The sequence below is a fragment of the Somniosus microcephalus genome, unplaced genomic scaffold (assembly GCF_052327205.1).
Source record: "Somniosus microcephalus isolate GS21.2 unplaced genomic scaffold, FLI_Smic_1.0 unresolved_chr1, whole genome shotgun sequence".
Taxonomy (NCBI): domain Eukaryota; kingdom Metazoa; phylum Chordata; class Chondrichthyes; order Squaliformes; family Somniosidae; genus Somniosus; species Somniosus microcephalus.
The window spans coordinates 56,045,054-56,052,270 of NW_028225179.1; the positions used below are offsets into that span (position 1 = coordinate 56,045,054).

The following is a 7,217-nucleotide window of genomic DNA, read 5'->3' on the forward strand; positions in this document are numbered from 1 at the left end:
TTATTTAGCCAGATTCCGGTGGTGAAATTTTGCAGCAAAGCCACAACTGGTTCATTGAAGCCCTTCAGAGAATGGGAATGGCCAATGAGATCGCCTGAATTGTGATTGAAGAACAGGCCAGCTTCAATCTGCGCACCTACTTGAAATATTTTATTCATTCCATTATACTTTTCTGAATTACTTTCCCTGCCGCCTCAGTCATTATTTCTTTCTTTACCATTTTCTACTGGTGTTACAGGTTAGATCAGCAGTGGCCGTTAAAGGAAGCCTGCGAAATCTATCAGGGGAAAAGAGAGAAAAAAGAAATAGTTAGGAAGAGATAGAGAGATACATGCAAAGAAAATGAAGGGTTTATGGTTCAAGTCCTGCGACTGTGCAGAGTTTAAGGTGGAGCTTGGGGGAGATTCCTCCTGTCCCCTGAAATCCACGAATTATTCCAAGACTTGAGCACAAAAATCTAGGCTGACAGTTCAGTGCAATACTGAGGGAGCGCTGCACTATCGGAGGTGCCGTCTTTTGGATGAGATGAAAAACCGAGGCCCTGTCTGGTCTCTCAGGTGGACAGGAAACACTATTTCGACAAAGAGCAAGGTAATTATCCCCGGTGTCCTGGCTAATGTTTATCCCTCAGTCAACATCATTAAACAGGATATCTGTTCATATCTGTTTGTGGGATCTTGCTGTGTGCAAAATGGTTGCCGCGTTTCCTTAATTACAACAGTGACCACACTTCAAAAGTACTTCATTGGCCGTAAAGCTGTTTTGGGACATCCTATATAAATGCAAGACCTTTTTCTTTTTATCTTCTATACCCGGAACCAATAGGCTTAGAAGTCAAGTAGTGAAACGGTATTTGCAGAAAGGGTTGTGAGACTGTGGAATGCACTGGCCCAGAGCAGCAGATTTCAAACAGAGTATGAAAACCTGCAGCGTGTGGGAGGAAGGGGAGAGAGAGGCAAGAGAGCCACATGTAAGATCACATTGGAAACCACTGGCCCTGAATCAGCTTTAAATCCCCCACTGTATTTGAACACATTTATTGTCATATTGATATATTGAAGCATTTGAGCAATACAGGAGATTTAACGCTGCCTCTGGTTAGATATATTTATGCCAACCGCTGTGTTTAGGCTCTACCCTGAATGTTTATCTCTAACCTAGAATCAGTTTATAATCTGGAGACAAGTTTTCAACAGCCGATGAACAGGGAGCAGAGGCTGAGGCTGATTCTTCACACGGCAGCTTCCCGTGCAAGCGCAGGAGATGTAGCACCTGCCCTTTGACCTCCTCCCTTCCCACCGTCCAGGGCCTCAAACACTCGCTCCAGCTGAAACAGCGAAGTCCTTGTACTTCTCTAAATGTAGTAAAGTGTATTCGCTGCTCACACCGTGGGTCTTCTCTACATTCGGGTGACCAATCGCAGATTGGGTGATCATTTTGTGGAACACCTTCATCCAGACCACAAGCGTGACTCTGAGCTTCTGTCCTCGGCCTCCTACACTGTTGTAATAAAGCTCAATGGAAGCTCGAGGAACAGCACCTCATCTTTTCATCCGGACTCAATTTCAGTTCATCAATTTCAGTTCATATCCACTGTTCCCATTTTGTGGCCAGCAGCTGTTGGTAATGATTCTGCTGTTGCCATTTACACCTCCTCTGGATCCATCTTTTGTTTCTTTGCTTCTCCCAATACCACCCCGGTAGCCTTGCACCATCACCACTTTTGTCATTTAATCTCTCCAGCCTTCCACCCTATCACAGTCCTTCCCCTTGTTCTTTCCTCCGCTCCCCCTTTGCCTGCCTTTGTATTTGCTTAAAACCTGTTACATTTCTAACTTGTTCCAGTCCTGATGAAAACTCATCGATCTGCAATGATAACTCTGTGTCTCTCTCCACAGATGCTGCCCGCCCTGCTGAGTGTTTCCAACATTTTCTACTTTTATTGCAATATTCCTGCTGTTTATATTCATTATCCTGCAGCGTACTCGTACTGTTCTCAACATCTTCTATTACAGTTAAATATCAGAGGTGTAACATTATTGTAATGACTGATGCGATTCTTTTAGACTTGTGGTTGCACCACAAATTGAATATCACAAAACCAGCGCAATAATGATTGCGGAGGTGAAACACATGGTGCAGAGTCAGTGATTGGAGAATTTGCAGTCATGCAGATCTAAATGTATCGACTGGATTCTTGCACCAATGACTATTGGTACGAATGGGACATGTGACCCCCATCTCTGGTGGGTCTGTCCTGCTGGTGGGACAGGACATACCCAGGGATGGTGATGGAGAAGTCTGGGACGTTGGCTGAAAGGTGTGATTCTTTGAGAAGGGCTCCTTGAGTATGACTATGTCAGGTTGTTACTTGACTACTCTGTGGGGCAGCTCTCACAAGCAAGTGAGCAGGGCTTGGCCGGGTCGATTGGGTGAGGTTTTAGACCACACCTAGAGCACTGTGAGCAGTTCTGAGATACCACACTTCAGTAACCATATGTAGGATAGGGTGTACCTGTAGGTTTTAGTAAACATTATTAAGAAGTTTAATATGTGAAATTGAATGTTAAAAGCCTACATGCCTGTATAACATGACGAATGGCTGAGAGAAAAGCAGGATGGGAAATTATGCCAACCTGACTGAAACTGCTGTGTTTTCAATTACTGAAGTAACGGAATGCAGTGCTAAGTTTATGGAGGCTGGTGGGGAAGAGGATTTCAGTAATATTATGCTTAAACAAACAAGAACTAGAGAAAGAGATAGTAGTTGGAGATATCCTTCATTGGTACAGCTATAGGATGGACAGACTGTTTAGAAAACAATTTTTAAAATGTTCTGAGAAAAGTGAAGGGTACTTTTTTGTGCACAGAAAGAGACCTAGTGGGATTAACAAGGTCATACGATGGCTAACGAGGGAATCAATACTTTTATCAAGTGTTAATTACTACCCTGTAGGCAAGACGAGAGGAAAAAGGGTATAAAGATACATGTTTTGAACACAGAAAGTAGCGCGCACTGCATAATCAGATATTGGTAGCAGCTTCAGTCAGCAGAACACAGCAAGAACCCAAAGAAGCGAGCTTCAGTCAACAGAACACAGCAAGATACATCAGAAGACCGTGCCACAGTCACTCGGAAGGAACACCAGGGTTCAATGAACAGACTGTGACTATCTTCTTGTTCAGTATTACTTCTTTCTACTGGAAGTTTAATGCTTAATAACCCTGTTTTATTATACACAATATACTTGTACCCAGAGTGGTTTGTGCAGTCACGGGCAAATTATTATAAGAGCTTTTGAAAGCTACACATATATTGGCCTTGGAGGGAGCGCAGTGTAGGTTTACCAGAAAGAAAACCGGACTCCAAGGGTTAAATTAGGAGAGATTACACGAATTAAGGTTGTATTCCAGATAATTTAACGGTTAAGGCGAGATTTGATCGAAGTTTTCAAGATATTAAGGGGAACAGATAGTATAGATAGAGAGAAACTATTTCCACTGCTTGGGCAGTCTAGGACTAGGGGGTATAGTCTAAAAATTAGAGCCAGGTCTTTCAGGAGTGAAATTAGGAAACACTTCTACACGCAATGGGTGGTAGAAGTTTGGAACTCTCTTCCATAAACAACAATTGATGCTGGATCAAATGTTAATTTTATATCTGAGATTGATAGATGTTTGTTCACCAATGGTATTAAGGGATATGGGCCAAAGGCGGGTATATGGAGTTAGGTCGCAGATCAGCCATGTTCCCATTGAATGGCAGAACAGGCTGGAGGGGCTAAATGGCCCACTCCTGTTCCTATGTTCATATGTTGTATAAAGTTCTGCTTAGACTACATCTGGAGTACTGCATCCAGTTCCAGGTACCACACCTCAGGAATTATATATTGGACTTGGAGCGGGTGCAATGCAGATTGACCAGAATGATACCGGGGCTAAACAGGTTAGATTATCAAGAACAGTTGCACAGACTAGGCTTGTATTCCGTTGGGTATAGAAGATGAAAATGCGATATAATTATAATAGTTAGGTTACTGTCCGTTCCGCTCTGTAACACACTGACCTGTTAACTGTTTCCGGATATTGTCGCTCATTTTCACCATTGGATGTGCTGCAATCCGCTGACAACAGACGGTTAAACCGAGCAAGATTTCAGGCCAGGCGGTGAATGCTGCTCCTAATGGATTTCTCTCTCTCCAGGCGCTTGCGGGGATTGGAAAGTTCGTGTGTCACACTAAGTAAAGCTAGAAGTCATCAATATAAGATCGTCACAGTAGGGAGTTAAGGAGATCGTTATTTACTTATAGTACGCGCTACCATAAGGAATAGTTGAGGTAAATAGCATTGAAGCATTTCAGGGGGAGTTAGGTAAGTACATGAGGGAGACAGCAATAGAAGGATATGCTGAAAGTTAGATGATGTGGGCTGGGAGTTGGCTCGTGTGCAGCATAAACGCCGGCAGAGACCAGTTGTGCCGAATGGCCTTTTCCTGTGCTTTAAATTCGATATAAAGTGTCTGAAAGATTCATAGATCCACACCTGCTTTAGGCTCCAGATTTTAATGCTATTATTTTCACGAAGCCTCTTAATAGCCTCGCATCCTTGTCTCTCGCCACCTCTGGTGGAGGTCAAGCTCCCCACAGAAACACTCTGCCCGAGCCGTCATCGTGGGATTCTTTCATTTTGCGATTTTGAAACAGGACAGAGACACAAATCTGTTTCCTTCTTTGACCCTGGGATTCGCTATTCTGCGGGTATGTGAGAGAGAGAGGGAGAGAGAGAGGGAGAGAGGGAGCGATAGGGACAAAGAGAGAGTCAGAGAGAGGGAAGGAGGACAAGGGAGAGACAGAGGGAGAGAGCAAGAGGGACAGACCGGGAGAGAGATATAGACATCCTTGTCAACCTATTTAATTGTTATCCCCTGCAGTTTGTAAAGATGATCAATGGAAGGAGGTGTATTTTATCGCTTTTCCCGACTTCAGAATGACCCAAAGCGCTTTACCGCCAATTGTGTTAGAACTTGGTGTTCCCGCCCTGGACTTGGGAAACTACAGCAAATTCGCAACAGCTTCTTCCTCTCTTTCTCTCTCTCTCTCTCCTTCTCTCTCTCTATTTCTCTCTCTCTATTTCTCTCTCCCTCTCTCTCGCTCTCTCTCTCTCTCTCCCTCTCTATTCTTCTCTCCCTATTTCACTCTCCCTCTCTCTCGCTGTCTCTGTCTGTTTGTTTTTCTCTGTCTGAATCTCTATCAGACGGTGTCCCTCCTTCTTTATAACTGAACAGCAACATGCAATCGCAGCCTGTCCCGGGGTGAGTTACTATGGGGAATCACTGGGACCACAGGCTCCCTGTAAGGTCTCCTCCTTAGATGGGAAGCCTGGAGAGAGAGGCAGACGCGCGCAATCTTATGCACTCCAATGACTCGCTATCTCTGCACCTGTTTCTTCGTTTCTCCCTCTCTGTGTAACTCTCTGTCTGTTCCTCCTTCTCTGCCTCTCTCTCTCTTCCTATTTCTGCCTCGTATTCTGTTTCTCTCCCTGCAGTCTCGCTCTCTCTCTGTCACTATCTTTCTATCTGACTCAGATTCATTCCCTGTCTGTGTGCCTTTTTTCTCCATCTCTGTTTATCTATCTATCCAGCTATGTGCGTGTGTGCAGCTGTGCTTGGATTTGTGTGTGTCGATCTCTGTACACATGAACAGGAATAGACCATTCAGCCCCTCGAATATATTCCGCCATTCAATTCGGTCACGACTAATCTGTATCTTAACTCCATTGTTGCCGTAATCTTTAATAACCTTGCCTAACAACAATCTATCGATCTCAGTTTTGAAATTTCTCTGCTTTTGCTTCTCACTCTGTCTATTTGAATTGCTGCGCAGGTCAGGAAGTTTGTGCAGGGAGATGTTTTAGATGCTCAGATTGGAAGAAAGTTTAGAGTGGTGTTCCCCAGGGGTCGATAGTAGGACCGCTGCTCTTTTTGATGAAGATTGATGAACTTGGGTATAGAGGGCATCATTTCAAATTTTGCAAATAATACGAAAGGCGGTAATGTAGTAAACAGTGAAGACGATAGTAACAGACTACAGGAGGACATATTCAATCTGGTTAAATGGGCAGACACGTGACAGATGAAATTTAACGCAGAGAAGTGTGAAGTGATATATTTCGGTAGGAAGAATGAGGAGAGGCAAAATGAATTAAATGGCACAATTGTAACGTGAACAATTATTGACGTTAATCGGCTCCCTCTGGAGATCACTGGCCCCGAAACTGGTCAGAAAGCTCTCCCCTGCAGCTTATTAACCGCCTCTAAATGGTACAATTTTAAAGTGGACGCAAGAACAGGGAGACATGGGGTGTGCGTACACAGATCTGTGAAGCGGTCAGGACACGTTGAGAAGGCTGTTAAAAAGCACGTGGGATCCTTGGCTTTATTAATAGATTTCAAAAGCAAGGATGTTATGCTAAAACTTTAAAAACACTGGTGAGGCCTCAGCTGGAGTATTGTCTTCAATTCTGGGCACCACGCTTTAGGAAGAAAGTCAAGGCCTTGGAGAGAGTGCAGAATAGATTTACTAGAATGGTACCAGGGGTGAGGGACTTCATTTATGTGAAGAGACTGGAGAAGCTGGGATTTTTCTCTTTAGAGCAGAGAATGCCAAGAAGAGATTTGATAGTAATATTGAAAATTATGAACGATTTTGATAGAGTTCATCAGGAGAAAAATTTATAAAAGTCACATTAAAGGTGATAAAACCTCTCCTGGCACGGACGGGGGTCAAACCCATGACCTTCGGTTTACGAGACCGACGGCTTTCCACTGGGCCACCGTGCCATCAGTGGTCGCCACCTTCGAGCTTCCTGGGTTGCGAATTCTGAATCGTTTCAATTATGTTGAAATAGCACAGCCACAAATGCACTAAAATAAAGCAGGATAGTGGAGCGGGAAACTGATCCGCCTCAGTTGCATGAATACTTTCATAAAACCTTTCACAGAAACATAGAATCATACATCAGAGAAGGAGGCCATTTGGCCCATCGTCCCAATACCCTGCAAACATTTCCTCTTCAAGTATTTATCCAATTCCCTTTTCAAAGTAACTATTAAATCTGCTTCCACCACCCTTTCAGGCAGAGCATTACAGATCATAACAACTCGCAACATAAAAAAATCCCATCATCTGCCCTCTGGTTCTTTTGCCAATGAAGAAAGA

General features: G+C 43.8%; 1 non-coding gene across 1 annotated transcript; it reads right to left on the reverse strand.

Moving 5' to 3' along the window:
- Positions 1-6,766: 6,766 nt before the first annotated feature.
- Positions 6,767-6,838, reverse strand: trnat-cgu (transfer RNA threonine (anticodon CGU)). The gene has a single exon. It is a non-coding gene; the product is annotated as a tRNA-Thr (tRNA).
- Positions 6,839-7,217: the final 379 nt, after the last annotated feature.